The following is a 16,489-nucleotide window of genomic DNA, read 5'->3' on the forward strand; positions in this document are numbered from 1 at the left end:
TCTGACCATTTTAGTTTCCCTATCTGTGACGGGGACAAGGGACTAGTGATTCAAAGTTTATATTCTATGCTTTGCTTCTTAAAGACTCGGATGTTTGGACTGGAGCTTATTTACACGGCCGATCTATGCCAGTTGTATTGAATAATTACTATGTCTGAGTTTATTTTGAAGTTTTTCATTGACATTTATCCTTTTATCATGATTATATTTCATAGGTTTTTTTTGAACATATGTTGATAATTCACTTATTTCAAACATCTGGTGTTTTCAGATATAAATTGGTTATGAGAATTTGACACCAAATGCAGACTCATCCTTTCTTTTCACTAGAATTAACTCAGACATAAGGGCACTTTGCTTGTGGGTCTCTTTATTTCATTTCAGCATTGGCACATGCAGTAATTATGGTTATTGTGGGCTTAGCACTCTCTATTTTTACTGAGACTCAGCCATGTAGTCAGTGCACAGTGAATGCCCAACTCTTAGGGAAGAATAATTTAGGCAAGAGGGGCCCATACCACAAGTAGAACAGGATGGGTGAGGCCCCAAAGTGAAGGCCAGGTGGAAACAGGTTGCACGACAGATTCTGTACCTGCTTATCAGTGTTCATCACTTTCCATTTTCAGCAGGGATGTGCTGTTCTAGACAGGCTTTGGGAGGAAAGAACTGGGGAGAAACAGAGAGTGAGGCATGAAGCAATTTTTCTGGATTCTCCTATGGCCTATGAGAGCTTCCCAGGCAAACTCACTGAATTCTCCCTTCAACGACCAGCTCCAGAACTCTCAATTCTTCAAAGCCTTCTTGATAATGGACATGTGATTGTGGGTTTTCCCCAGCACTCACCACCTAAGACTCCATCCTGTCTAAGCACCAAAGTGAGTAGGTTTCCCTTTGCCTGAACACTTCATAAATAAGTAATTGGGTTATCAACATTGATAAAGTCTGCTTAGGTTGTTATTTTTTAGTCACTAGTAATATCCTAAGTATTTTGAGTGCTTGCCATGCACTAGAATTATCTAACTTACTTTTCTTGGAACCACAGGGGTTGGGTACTACATTCTTTTACTCTTGAGTAAATGGGGTTAGCAGGGCTAATTTAACTTGCTTAAGAACACACGCTGGGATGTATAGAGCTAGGGTTCAGAGTGACACGGGTGTGGACACATGACCATGACCCAGCCTGCTAGTACCCTCGCCCAGAGCACTCAGTATGCATCAGCACAGAGAAAGGTAACAAGGGGCACCTCAGATCCTCAAGGGATGAAGGCAGAAATACACACTGTATGAGAATATACTGGGTCCATTTCAGGACCAAGTGGATCAAAACAGTGCTATGAGAAAATAGTCATCAATTCTGAATGGGAGACTATTTTATCTTTCAAGTTCATCTGGCTATCATGAATTATTATATACTAAAGTGATAACTCAGACTTTTAAAACTAGGCAAAAGGGACTTTTCAGACACAATGGCTTCAAGTAGAATTTCGGAGCTTGTTTTCTCATTGGTGCCCCCTGGTAGGCAGGGAATATTTGAATGCATCGCTCTTCTTTTTGTTGTTGTTGTTTCTCTTACTGTCTATCCTCTCCAAAGGTGAATTTAGCTTCAGCTAACTTCATTACTTTACGAGGCATTAATGCCGATGTCAAGTCTTAACACCGAGGGAGGAGAAGGAACATCCTTAAAATGATCCACCCTTTCCCACACTGGTTCAGCTGCTTTAGTCAACAAAGCCAGTTAAAAAAGCAAACAAACCAAAAATCCACCCAACCCTCAAGTTCCCAAATACTTCTTTGATTGATGTGTAATGTTTTGATTGGACTGCTCCAGTCAATAACAATAGTGACATTGTTTTGATCTTACAGGCAAAGTCTAAAATTTCACTGAAGTTTTCAGGTGTTGAAAGTAGTACAAATCTTAGATTTGTATCATGCTAATTAATTGCTACTTAAGAATGGATCCAGACAGAATTTTTTCCTCATACGTATTCACTTATGATGAGGCAGCAGGAAACCATGGGTTGAGATGGGTTGAGTTAGAATGGACACAGAGAACTGAGGCAGGGAGGCTTTCCAATCCTGTGGAGTTCCAGGCTCCAAATTCCCATGGGGGTGGAGGGTGGGGAAAGGTCCCAACTAGTTTCCAGTGGAATTTATTCTTTCTCAAAACACAGATTGAGAGATCTGTACAAACTACAACATTATATCCACCATCCTGTGGCCAGGTAGGTGGGGACACTTGGCTAGCGAAATCCTTGATTATGCTTAAAAATTTAACTTTTCAAGGCAGGCAATACTCTTGGAAGCAGAGGTTTTACACCAGGTTGTTCAGAATTGGACATGATTTATTCCCTCTTATGAAACAAATGTATTTGCACTTTTAAGACACAATAATATTGTCCAAGAATGTGAATTTGCACATATTGATAGAAAAAATTGAGTATCTTGAATAATGAATGGAGTTTTCTTTTTCCTTATCAGCCATAAGAACACTTTTTTTAAAGGTTTGCAATGCCAAAAAAATGTTCATGTTTTTGCTCTAATTACTAACAAACCAAAATGTAAATTATAGTACTGGATTAGTTAAATTATCCAGGCACTTTTTGCAAAGCACTAATTTAAGAGGAGAAAATCAGCCTTAGATGTAAATAACATGTCTGTTTTCCACTCCCTGCCCACTCCAAATGGGGAGAAATGGGTTGCAAGGCCTCCTTAGTCAAGAACTGGAAGAACTTCCTCGGGTTCCTGCAGAGCTGCTTGGGGCCTGTCTTGTATCTGGCTGTTCTGAGGTCAGAAGGCGAACTAAGAAAATTTTCCTGTTGTTGAAAGAGCTCCAGAAGTATTGACTGGAGGACTGCAGGGCTGTCAAAGACCAGCTTCACATGACTCTGACTGGTGTCTCTACTCCTTTGTCCTGGTGGGGAAACAATCCTTCACTCTCCATCAGAATCTTTGGAGGACTTGGGTCTCTAGCAGCAATTTCTGGATTTGAAGTTGCATGGATTTGCCACTCCTGCTATCTTGAAGGCAGGGAAGTGTTTTTTTTTTTTTTTTTTTTTTTTTTAAGAAAGTGTTCATCTCTGATGCTCCAGTTCCAGGCATGCAATAGGCATACAACAAATGTTTGTTGGGTTGAGCCAAAGAAATTAGAATCCAGGGAAAATATAATTGTTCTTTATGGTATTATCTCTATTAATGGAGCAGGTATGTCCTTTTTGCACATTTTACTATGTAAATATGTGAACCAGGAATAACAGAGGATGTAAGACTGAGACTTCTCTTTGGCCAAACTCTGCTGGGATACTCCCTCATCCCCTTCCTTCCTCTCCCCATTCAGATGGGATAGCCTGCATCACTGACTCACATGAGGGGTTAGAGGCTCCCAGTATTTGTTTTATTTTCTGCAGTGCTTAAAATACTGCCTGATATACTGTAGGGGGTCAATGAATAGAAATTCAGAATGAAAGAATAGACCAATGTTACTTATCCCAGGGACATAAGGTCCTCACAGAGCTGCAAGCTGGACAGTGACCTCTGTAATCTTGGACATGGACATGAGTAGGTCTGGATGCTCAGCCTTCCACCTCTTGGCCCTCCCAGAGCCTGGGACTGACTCTGTCCTGGTTCCTCCTCAAATAGTCAACCTCTTTCTTTCTCAACCAGCTTTATTATGACATGAATTTAGTTCTTTACGTTAACTCTGCTTCTAAATCTTCTATGTAGCAAACTGAACATGCATTCATTATTCTTTAATAATTCTTTGGAATTAGTGCTTCCTGATTTTAGCCCATTCTTGGGGCCCTCTTTCTCACTTTCCTAAAAATACTTTAATATGTTTGATAATGACTTGGTGTGTCAGTCAGCCTTGCATTACTATAACAGATACCTAAGATAATCAATTTACAGAAGGAAACCTCATCTATTTTATCCTACTGTTTCAAAGGTTTCAGTTCATGGTATTTTGTCCCCCTTGCTTTGAACCTGTAGTGGCAGTACATCACACAGGAGTATGTGACAGAGGATGCCTGTTCACCACATGGTGACCAGGAAGCAAAAAGAGACACAGAAAGGGTCTGAGGTTACAATACACTCTTCAAGACATGCTCCATTGAACTGACTTTCTTCCACCAGGCCCTGCCTCCTAAAAGTTCTACCACCATTCAATAGCACCTTAAGTTGGTGACCAAATCTTTAATACATGGGCCTTTGGGGGACATTCAAGATCCAAACTATGGCAGTTGAGGAGAATACCACTTTTGCAGGAATGAGAAGAGGAAAAGTCCTTGCATACTACCTATTCCTCTTTTACCTACAGTAACACTTCCTTCCTTTCCTGACCTCACCCCTCACCTTGCCATATCTGCAACCTATTTCTTACCACATTGTTGATTTCAGCATGGTACTAGTCATTTGCATGTTTGTCCTTGGATTCATGGTTGGCCCCTCTCTGTCTGGCAGGGAAATAGATTTCCTAGGCTCCCTTGCCTTACAGCTTTGGTTATATTCAGTAATTGGGAGGAACCAGCAGAAGAGTTGAAGGTGTAAGAAGGGAAAAGCAAGGGCATTTCTGCCCACCCTAAGCCCCTGCCTTGGTCAGCATGTCCATGGTTGGCTGTGCCTCCTCCTTGGACCCAGTTGGGCAGTCCAACCCCAAGATCTGGTAGCACCATCTCTTTTTATTATCCCCTTTTCCATAGGAATGGTAGCAGATGTCAGCTCTTGTTCCTCTTGGGATTGACTCACTGTGTCCTTTCTGGCTTCTCAGCTCTTCCATCATCTTTGCAATTAAATTCCTCTATCAAATCTACTCTGTTCAAGAAACCTAGGGTGGTTTCTGACTAGACTCCAACAGATGCAGACTACAAATACTACTGCCGATTCATGTGCGCCTTCACTTTCCTTCTAACTGCCCAATGGAATGAAGCCCTCTCACAAGGCCATGGGCATTGTGTTAGACAGGTTTTGCATCACTGTGACCGAAACAGCTGACAAGAACAACTTAGAGGAGGGAAAGTTTATTTTAGCTCATGGTTCCTGAGGTTTAGTCTGGGTCAATTGAGTCCATTGCTCTGGGCCCAAGATGAGACAGAAACATCATGACAGGAAGGTACGGAAGAAGAGTGTTGCTCCATTCATGTCAAATAGGAAGCAGAGAGAGAGAAGGGGGAAGGGTTTGCTGGGAAGATGCACCCTTTAGGGCATGCCCCCCGTGAACCCCCTTCTCCAGCCAGCCCCACTTTCCTATAGTTACCACAGTCAGTTCATTCAAATGGATGGAATAATTAAATTACAACTCTCACAGTTCAATCATTTTACCTGTGAATATTTCTTCATTAACCCAGAAGCTTTTGGGGGGCAGCTCATATCCAAACCATAACAGACACCCTCACAAGATGCTGTGATGATCAGTTGTTTGTGAAATATCTCTGAAATCTTAGACTGGCGGGTAAATTATAAGTAAGTACTGTACATGTTAATTAATTAGTGTTTATTTAAACCCAATTTCCCCTTGGTGTCTGTGGGAGATTGATTCCAGGACCCCCTAAAGATATCAACATCTGCAGAAATTCAAGGCTTTCATATAAATTGGTATTATATTTGCTATATAATCTACACATACCTTCTTGTATTCTTTAAATCATCTCTAGGTTACTTGTAATACCTAATTCAAGGTAGATACTATATAAATAGTGGTTATACTGTGTTATTTAGCAAATAATGACAATGAAAAATAGTGTATGTGTTCAGTAAAGATGCAATTGTTTTTCAAATATCTTCAATATGAGGTCAGTTGAATTCAGGATGCAGAATGATGAACATTCTCTCTGAATGCTGAAAGTTTAATATCTATCTCTTTTGGAGCAAATCTGAAATATCCCAGATTGAAGAGATTGGAGCACTGTTTTGATGACAGTTTGACTTGCTTTCCAATTCTGAAGGCAGCCCTGGGACCTGGCTTGTTAATCCCTCAATGTCAGGCTACCTTGTATCTAGGTCAAAGTCATTTGTCCCTCAGGTTCCAAAGCCAGTGAGCCCAGAGCTAGATTCAGGGCAGATACTCCAAGGGCTAGAAGATGATGCAGGGGTGCAGCTTTGAGCTGACAAGGTGTAGTGGGAAGGGTATAATCTTTGTAGCCAGACACACCTAAGTTCAAATCTTGGTTTTGCACTTTTAAGCTGTTTGGGGAAATTACTTAACTTCTTTAAATCTCATATTTTAACTCCAGATGCAGGAGAAGAAACCCATTTTGCAGGGCTTTAGGGTTGCAGATGATGGGTGCCTGGCACTTCACAGGGGGTTTTGTAGATTAAAACAGCTCTTTAGTAATATATGTTTGCCTAGGCTGAACCTGAATGTAAGAAGTTCTTAGTTGTATAAAGTGGGCTTTGACTGGCAATTTGTAGCTATGTCCTAAGTAATAAAGAAACCCAAGAGGACAGAATTATGTTTGCTTTGTAAAATAAATTATCACTAGTTCACTCTGCTTCACTATGTACTGGTAGCAATTGTAAACAGTTCATTTTCACATTTCTTTTTCACTTAATGCTATTGCAAAATAGTTTTGCTTTCTTTTTCCTCTTTGCACTGTCCATTTCATTGCACTTCAATAATTATAAGTCAGAACAGCAACCCATAGATCATATATAAAATGTGTTTGCTATTAATTCAAATATTTTATGGCATAGCAATTAGACAAACAATATTTATTTATAGATTACTCTGTTCAGTAATTAAAAGAAATGTGTGAATATGTATCTCTCTTTCAGCAAAATAACTCTGTCCTATATTGCTCTTTCTTGCACATTGGCCAAATTTAAATAGCATATGTCAAAGCATTTTTGCTTTGAAAAATGCCTTTTAGTTATTCAACTGGAATAGGTGAAATAAGATAATATTATAAAAAGTTTTAATAGTCCCAAGATTTTGGCATGGTAGCTATATGGGTAATGATATTGTGTCTTTAAGTTGAAATTTAATTTTAAAAATAATGAATAAGTCTTCATTGAATAATTTGTAATACATGGAAGAATATAGAGAAAAAGTAAAACTCCCTCTTCTCCCTGCCTAATTTTAGTCTCCTTTCCAAAAGCCTACTATCAATTTGAGGTCTGTCCTTCCAGGTCATTTTCTGTGTGTTTACATGCACATATGGGACCTATGCAGGTATTCTAGTTTTATGTATTACATAAGTGAGATTATATAGAATGTATTCTGAAGTTAGCTTTTTGTTCTTTCTTTTTTTTTTTTATAGTATGTCTTGAAGAGCCCTATGCATTGGTTGTTAGTATTTCTCTTTGCCTGCTCTCTTTCTTTCTCTCTTAAAAAAAAAAAAAAAAAAAAAAAAAAAAAAATCCAAGAGGCCTCTGCTGTAGAATTCGAGTGTTCCTTCTACACAATTGGAGTCTTGCCTACTGGGCTCAGGGATGAGGTGCCCAGGCAACTCCCAAGACTCTGAAGCTTCCTGGGCTTTACTGCCAATGGGTTTCTATTAGGGTAAAGACATCAGACTTTTACTTTAGGGTGGTTGCCTCAGAGAAAAAGACCTGCCTCCTGGGAAGACCCAGTGGCATTAAGGCCCCAGCCAGCATTTATAAATCTAAGATCTGGCTCCTGGGAGCTAGCTCTTCTCCTTTATAATTGATACAGTACATAGGGTAGATCATGCTTTACGAGATCTATTGGGAACCCAAAGCCTACTTCTATTTCCAGGTGCGCTCGTAAATAACCAAGAACCTAAGACCTTTTAAGGAACACAAAAACTAAAAAAGTTAGCTTCCTTAATTGATTTCTTTTCTGTGTATATTCATCTGGCTTGCTTATCAAACACATTTGATTGCTTAGTCCTTGCAAGTAGGATACATAAAGGAAAAGATAGGCAATGTTTAACTTTGAAAAGTCCTGAATTCAGACTCAGTAATATTAAATGATGTTGATAGAAATTGGGGTTCTGAACGCATGACCTTGAGGTACTAGAAGGTATTTTCCATTATGAATTGTGGGCTGAGTTCTAGCTCATTCAGACTCTCAGCTGGAAGGCATGATATCAAGGTCATGCTTTTGGTTTGAGTTCTCTTGAAAGCGACCTATTTATGCTGTTTAGAGAATATTGTTGATTCTGTTGATTTGATTTAATAACTCTACTAAATGTTTTCTGCCATTTTTTTTTTCTCAAAAGGAATCTAGTGGCAACTCACATTACAATGTTTTAAAAAGTGAGGTAGGTGGCTGAGAAATGCGAGGGAGGAAGAATTCTGCATCCCAAACCATCCCGTGTGCTGGTTGAGTGGACTGGAAAAGCATAGGGTGGGAACAGCTTGGTGCAGCACTGCTTTGTTGCTGAGCAACCACATGCCTGAAGACCGAGATGGACTAAGAGGCACAGAACATCAACCCTCATCTGACAGAGGGACTTTACCTAAGGAAGGTGACTGAGGGACCTGACTGGCAGCTGAAGGAAGCCTTTCTTTCCTCTTGCCTTTTGAGAATGGGGGTTGGGTGGGGAGAGTGGATCCTATGTGTTCGGAGTTTGTTGATTTGCAAGAATGCAAACTGGTAAATAGCCCAGAGACAAAGTACTTCCAACTTTTAAAAAATAGCTTAGAAGCAGCATATGGGGAGGTTGATCCTAAAATAGCTCCTAATGAGAATGTAGTGAGGGTTTAAGTGAATGGTCCTTATTTAGAATACATGTTGTTAGAATGCCTCTCTTTTCAACTTTCTTCCCTAATCTATAGGTATTTGCAAATTAGCTCTTAAAGAGCATATGAGGTTACCTGTTTACTCTCATGTGCCTGTGCTCAGAGTGAAAATAAACTATAGCCAATAGTCAATTAAAACTTTTAGTTCTGCAATCTGCTTGTCCAGTATTTTATATTTTCCTTCTCCTGCTCTATTTTTATTTTAAATTTTTTAAATAACACATTTTTTTTCTTTCTAAAATACTACATAGTCCTTTCTTTAAAAACAAAATCTTGTTGATTGATGGTCTTTTCCCACCTACCCTCTAGACCACAAATTTCTTGAGAGCAGAGATCTTTGTATATTTTATTCATGGACATATGTCTGTGGTACTTAGAATAGGGCTTGAAATACAACAGATGCTCAGTTAATATTTGTTGAATGCATAAGTGAATAAATCATAATCGTGATTTTATATTTTATACATCAAAAGGCTGATAACAAGATATTTTTTCATTTAGAAACTGTCTTTGGGTGACAGTAGCTCAAAGTCTCTTCCAGTCTACCTCTAGTCTACACAGTTGTCTAAAATATGTGGTCAGCTGATTGGACTAGCAGATTCCAAGTGGGGTATCTTAGCCAGAACATGCTTTATGCTCACTGCTGAAGGCTGTACTGAAAGGCCGTGGAATTCAGAATTACAGAATAGTTGAATGGTTGAACTTAGTGAATTTGCCTGTTGAGTAAGTTTTGTACATTAGGGAACACAATTCATTTTTGTGCTTCATTATGTGAATGAATTCCATGCTCAACTGCTGTCTCCAACCATAAATCCAGTTAATGTGCCAGATTAGAAAAATATAACCCTTAGGCAGACTAGATAATCAAACCAAGTTCATTGGCATGGTCTTTCCCATTGAAAAACTACATAGGTTGTCAAATTATTGGCTTCATGGTACTGGAATCAGAACCAGGGAACATATTTCTAGGACTCAGCTGCTGAATGATCCCGACTCTGATAGCTCGATGTGTTCTTCTCCTCCTATGCCTTCATTGGTGAGAGGAGGCTGTTCTCAGATAGTTACCTCCAGTCAAGACACCTGCTATTCTCTTAGGATGAAGCAAATGCCAAAGTCCATTTCTGAAACACTTTTTTCTTTTATTTCTGTGAGTTTGTGGGTGATAAACACATTGCTCCCTGAAATGAGTTAACACCTCAGTCAAGTCTTACTCTGGCCTGAGCATCATTCTGTCTCACTATTAGATCTGACATGCATGCACTCAGCAGGTATTTCCTGAGTGTTCACTCCAAGTTAACCAGTAGAAATGGCTCTTCTCTAATCCACTGAGTGATTTGACTTTATAGTTTAACTCTTCATAGGGTATCCATTGATCCCTTTTCAAATGGTTGGGTTATCATTCTATCTCCCCTACCTACCACTTTTGCCTATCCAGCAACCCCTTCCTGTTGATGAATTTGTTCTCCTAAGCAGTCTTCTTCTATTCAAGGAAAGAAGAGTGAAGTACCTGACTCAAACATTCTGATCCCTGGCAATTGTTTTCTTCTTATGTATTGGTAAGTTGCCTTTTGAGTATGAAGTGAACTTGAACAGTTTGACTTGTTCCTCTACAGCTTAACCATTTGTAGGTAGTAAAAAGTGGGGAAGTCACTATAGGATTGAGAGAGATGTGGCTTAAGGTAAATTCACATTATGTCTCTGTGAGGGCTCCTTATCCCACTCCCAACACCACCTCTTGGCTTCTTGTGCAGTGGCCCCACCCTTTAGCTTTCATTACTCTCCCTGGGTTTGGAGCCTAATCTATGACAAATCTATGGGTTAGCTTGATCTTTGGGAGGTGAAAAGATGAATTACCAAGATGTCACACAGAATGACCCAGAAAAGCCTGTCTTTCTGGAGAGTCAGTGTTCTTCTACCAACTCTTGAGAAATATGTCCTTAAGATCTCAGACAGAAAACCTCAAGGCCTTTGTTCTGAATCTGTAAGGTAGAAGGCCTCAATGCCAGGGCTCCTCCAAGCGCAGGGTCAGTGGGGAAGAACCACTCTTACCATCTTCAGGATGATGGGGCCACTGAGAAATGTTAAGAACAAAGCTCTGATGATGTAGACCATTCAAACATTGTTCAAAGTTGACCCAATTACATTAGCTATGCTTTTAATGACTTTGTTCATTAAAACCAGAAAATAAACAATACATTTTAGAAAATTTTTCTGTAATCTTGAAATAACCAAGGATTTCTTTGTATAATTCATTTTGTAATACCACTGCTGACTAACAGAAAAATAATTTGAGTCCCATATGCAATTTAAAAGTTTCTAGTAGCCACATTTTAAGAAATAAAAAGAAACAGATGAAATTGGTTTTGAGAATATATTTTCTTGACCCAATATATTCCAAACATTATCATTTCAATATTGAATCAGTATTAAAATTATTAATGAGGTATTTTACACCTGGGCTCTCTCTCTTGGTACGAAGTCTTCAAAACTAAGTGCATAATTTATACTCAGAATAGCTCAATTTGGTCTAGCTGCATTTCAGGTTCTTAACAATCATATGTGTCCAGTGGCTATTATATAGAACTGTACAGTCATAAGACTTTTCTTTTTCATAAAATTTCTGAATAATTGAAGTTTTATAGTGAATTATGACTCAAAAAACTCGTGAGTTCTGTCCTATGACTATTGGGTTGTCCTTCTTTATTAATAAACATTCCCCTCACTCAGGGAGGGTCCCTTGCATGTGTTTTTTTTAATCACTGGAATTTGCAGTAATTTTCCTGTCCAGGTCAGGTGTACACAGCCATGAAGAGCTGTTAAGTAACCATCTGCTCTAGCAGGGCCTCCTGAGTTCAGGCAAAGCCATTAGCAGCTGTGTGCCTCCCATGCTTCTGCCTTACCTTTGTCCTGCTTTTGAGGAGATTGGGGACAGTGCTTCAAGCGCTTCAGAATGAAGCATTTAACATGACTACTGAGTGCCCTCCTGCAACACCTCTGTGAGGTTGTGAAACATCAGCCTTGATAAGAACTACAGAACAAAGCTGGGAGGTTGCTGGTCAGGGCTGGTATGAGACCTGTGACCATGGTAGAGACCCATTATCAGGCTCCAACCTGAATGTCCCCAAGTGATCAACAGACACCAAGTTTCAACCAGACAAACTGCATGATTTCAAGGGTGCATTCTTGGAACTACTCAGAGGGAACAGTGTCATTAGGAAACTCGGCTACAAATGCTGTCACTCAATCCAACTTGAGTGAATGACAGAGCATGCTCAAGGATATAAAGAACAGAGCCTTTATGGCTGAGTAGTATTCCATTGTATAAATATACCACAGTTTCTTTATCCATTCATCAATTGAAGGGCATCTAGGTTGGTTCTACAATCTGGCTATTATGAATTGAGCAGCTATCTATGTAAATGTATGATTACACAAATGGTACGCCTTTATCCCACGTACAAACAGAGAATCAACATGTATCCCATTTGTTTACAATAAAAATAATAAAAAAACAGAGCCTCATCTCTTTTGTTAGTGTTCTTACTTTATAATGATGTAATATGCTATAAATGCAGTGACTTCTGATTAGTTGTAGGACAAAGTTAAAAAAAAATATATATATATATTTTTATAGTAGTGGTGATTGAACCCAGAATCTTGCACATGCTAGGCCAGCAATGAGCTACATCCCTACCCATTTTTATTTTACTTTGAGACAGTCTTGCTAAGTTGCCAAGGCTGGTCTCAAACTTGTGAAACTCCTACCTTAATCTCCCCAGTAGCTGGGGTCACAGGCATGGACCACTGCTCTTTGCTAAAAAAAAAAAAAAAATCTTTTTTTCATATGAATATGAAAAAAATATAAAGACCACAAGACATTGTGAACTACATCTCAAAATTAAGCAAATTATCTAGAATTAATTAAAGACTGCGAGATCTGTTCCTCTTTTGCATGACTGAGGTTGGTTTAAAACATCACTTCTTTAGTGAAGCCTTCCTGGATTACCAAAGCACAGGTCTCCCCTGCTATTCTGTCTTGTACACGATTTGTGTCTTTAACAGTATGTATCATAAACTGTCATTATACATTGGTTTGTTTGTTTTCTTGTTTTTTATTGTGTCCCTGACAAGACTACAAACTCCACAAAGGCAAACACCCAAAGATGTGTGTACTTTTTAACTACATATACTGAGAAAAAGGTTCTATACTTGGCACATAGAAGCACCTAAAAATAATAGTAAAAGAATGAATGGATTAGTGATAGTCTTTTGACAAACATCTTTAAACAAAAACTTCTAAAATCAAGATAAAGCCTGTTCACAAGTCACTGTTGTCAGTATCGATTACAAAAATCTGAGCAGTTTTTCAAAGAGGTAACTGACTAAGTCCAGGAGTTGATGCATGTCAGTTCTTGAAATTATTCTAATTAGGCATACAATAATTTGAATTCTACAATTTTATATTTATTTAATGTTGATTTATCAAAGTTTGCAAACTTAGGCTTTACCCAGAGAGGATAGTGACAGTAAGGATGCTGGTTTAACAAGAGCCAGGAGTGTGAATTCAAGTTGGATTACAGCTGAATTAATGGATGATTCTATTTCCCAGATTAGCACACTAAGCTTCATTCAGTTCCACAGATACTAATTAATGAGCACAGTACTCTAGATAACTAAATGACTTAGATAGGGTTTCTTTACTCAGTTTTTTGGTACTTGATAGACTTAGTGTATTGGAGAGAGATGAACTTGACAATTTCGATAAACACTAAACATGGACACTGAATTAGTCACTCAGATGAGAGGTGGCTAGTTTCCCAGGAGCACTGAGAAGATGTGAAGTTCAGCCCTTGTAAAGTCTCATCTTAGGGTCTTGTTGTCTGCTGTCCCCTCTCCTGGAACAGACTGCCCTCAGATTTTCTAGAACATCTCAGGTTGCCTCCTCCATTACTATTTCTGTTTTCTTCTTGATGTGTACCATTATCTGAAATTATCTTGAAATTTATCTGTTTATTATCAGTCTTAACCCTCAAGAATATAAGCTCTGTCAGTGTAAAGACCTGGTCTTCTTTATGCATTGTGTTTCTATGCACAGTGCCTAGAAATGCACTGGGAACGAAGTAGGAATTTGGTAAATGCTTGTGGACTAACCCATCTGTTATATCAGCTCAGCAGTAGTGGGGAGTCCTTAGAATTTATTAATTGCAAAGTGACATAAAAAAATCACTCTGGAAAAGTCATTCTGACAGTGCAGCTTAGAAATAATTGTATGGGACACAGACTTAGAGTAAGAAGAACATTAGAATGTTCTTGTAACTTAGATATGAGTGATAATAGGAATTCAACATATTTATAGAATAAATAAACAGATTGAATTGGGTAGGAAGGTGATTAATAAGAGACACTATCAGAGGACACAGTCATTAGGAAGTTAGAGTTTGGTAGAAGTTACAAGTTCACAAGGAATGCTCTTCATTAAGACAGACTCAGATAAGCCTGTGTTATCTTCTTACTGTATTGAGAAAAGCATTTAAAACAGTGCTTAACACATGGTTGGCCCTCAATCTAAAATGAATGAAAGAACACCTTGTTTGCTTTTCTAATTACTATATGTTGAGAAATTCATAAAAATGACATCTTAAATGAATAATTTTTTTTTCTCCAGAGATTTTTCAAAGTCATACTGGGTTTTGCTACTATTTGTATGTACTGGTGAAGCTTTGCTGGATTTATTAAACCATCTGTACCACAGATTGTTTTAATGGTTTTCTCAATGGTTTCCCTCGAGGTCACATCTTAATTTACAACTGGGTTAACAACTTAATTCTGATATTATACAAAGCTTTGCTCCTGTAGCATCCCTCTCTCTTTTACTGTTGTTGTCGTATATGTTACACGTAAGTTATGTCTTTACATAGTGTATTCATTACATATTAATTACTATGTACTTATCTATTTATTGATTCTTTTTAGTTATACATAACAGCAGAATCTGTTTTGATATAATTATATGAGCATGGATATATCTTATTCTAGATAGAGTCCCATTCTTATAGCTGTTACTATGTGCTTATCTTTACCAGTGCTCTTTATTTCTTCTTGTGGGGTTGAGTTTTTGTCTAGTGTCCTTTTATATCAACCTGAAAGACTACCTTTATAAACTTCTGTAGGGCAGGTTTGCTGTGAAAAATCCTGTTTTTGTTTATCTGGGAATGTCTTAATTTGTGCTTCATTTTTGAAGGATAGTTTTATTAGATACAGAATTCTTGATCCATAACTTTGAATATATTATCCACTGCCTTCTGGCCTCCATAATTTCTGATGAGAAGTCAGCTATAACTCTTATTGAGAATTCCCTATGTCTGTTAATATAATAATTACCTGAGATCAATCAACTTATAAGGAGAAAAACATTACTTTGGCTCATGGTTTCAGAGATTTCAGTCCATAGCATTTGGCCCTATTGCCTTTGGGCTGTGGTGAGACAGTACATTATGGTGGGAGCATGTGTTAGAGCAAAATTGCTCATGGAGGCTGGGAAGAAAAAGAGAGAACAAGGAAGGGTGAGTGGGGGTCCCAATATCCCTTTCCAGGGCATGACTTCATGTGACTGCAAGACTTCCAACTAGGCTCTACCTCTCAAAAGTTCTACCACCTTCTAATAGTGCCACAGGCTGGGAACCAAGTCTTTAACATGGGCCTTTGGGGGACACTTGCAAAACCTAGTGTCTTGTATGTACTATATAATGAGTCACTTTTTTCTTGTTGTTTTCAAGATTCTCTATTTTTATTTTTCAGTAATTTGAACCTAATCTGTCTAGGTGTGAATCTCTTTTTAGCCTATCCTACTTACAGTTTTTCATTGTTGTTTTAAGCTTCTCAAATGTGTAGATTAATGGTTTTTAAAAATGAAATTTGAATCATTTTTAGTCATTATTTCTTTATATATTCTTTCTGTTCCTTTTTCTTTTTTCTTTCTGGTAACTGCCATTATGCACTTAGGGTGTCCCACAGGCTTTTTTTTTTTTTTTTTTTTTTTTTTTCATTATTTTTTTTCCCTTTTCTTCAGACTAAATAGTATAAACTGACCTATCTTAAAGTTTACCAATTCTATTTTCTTAGTGCTCAACTTCTGCTCCAGTGAATTTTTTATTTAGGTGATTGTACTATTAAACTCCAGAATTTCTATTTTGATCTTTTAATAATTTCTATCTCCTTCTTTAGTGAAACATCCTTCTCATGCTTTCTTTTAGTTGTTTAGATGTGCTTTTCTTAGTTCTTTGAATGTATTTAGAATAGTTAACTTAAACCTGCATCTAGTAAGTTCAATATTGTTCTCTCAGGGAGTTTCTAGTGACTGCTTTCCCTCCAGATGTGTTTTTTGCACATTTCATAATTTTATAGACATTAAAAAACATGACTTGACAACTCTGGAAATCAGATAGATGCTCTCCTATCCCCCTGGGTTTATTATTGTTGGTTTGATTTTAAATTAATTCTGTAAAGTCTATATTGTTTGTCATGTGTGGTTACTGTAATCTTTGCTTAGTTTAGTGGTCAAATAGTGATTGGACAGAAATTTCATTAAATATCTGAGACCAATAAGCTTTTCTGTCTTTGGTAAAGAAATCTGTGTATTTGGAATACACCTTCAACATTCAGCCAGGCAGTTTCCAGCTTTGCCTTGACCTTGCTTGTGCAGAGCGTCAAAGTCAAGCAAAACTGAGAAATTAAGGTCTTTCCATGGTGTTTTTTGAGCATTGGCACAGGCCCAGGCATGCATATAGCATTC

General features: G+C 38.1%; 1 long non-coding RNA gene across 1 annotated transcript; it reads left to right on the top strand.

The window, feature by feature from the left end:
• Positions 1-7,821: 7,821 nt before the first annotated feature.
• Positions 7,822-12,140, top strand: LOC306663237. The gene is made up of 3 exons (XR_013764401.1): positions 7,822-8,423; positions 10,187-10,253; positions 11,535-12,140. It is a non-coding gene; the product is annotated as an uncharacterized lncRNA (long non-coding RNA).
• The last annotated feature ends 4,349 nt before the right edge of the window (positions 12,141-16,489 follow it).

Source organism: Sciurus vulgaris (assembly GCF_902686455.1).
Source record: "Sciurus vulgaris genome assembly, chromosome: 1".
NCBI classification, from domain to species: Eukaryota; Metazoa; Chordata; class Mammalia; order Rodentia; family Sciuridae; genus Sciurus; species Sciurus vulgaris.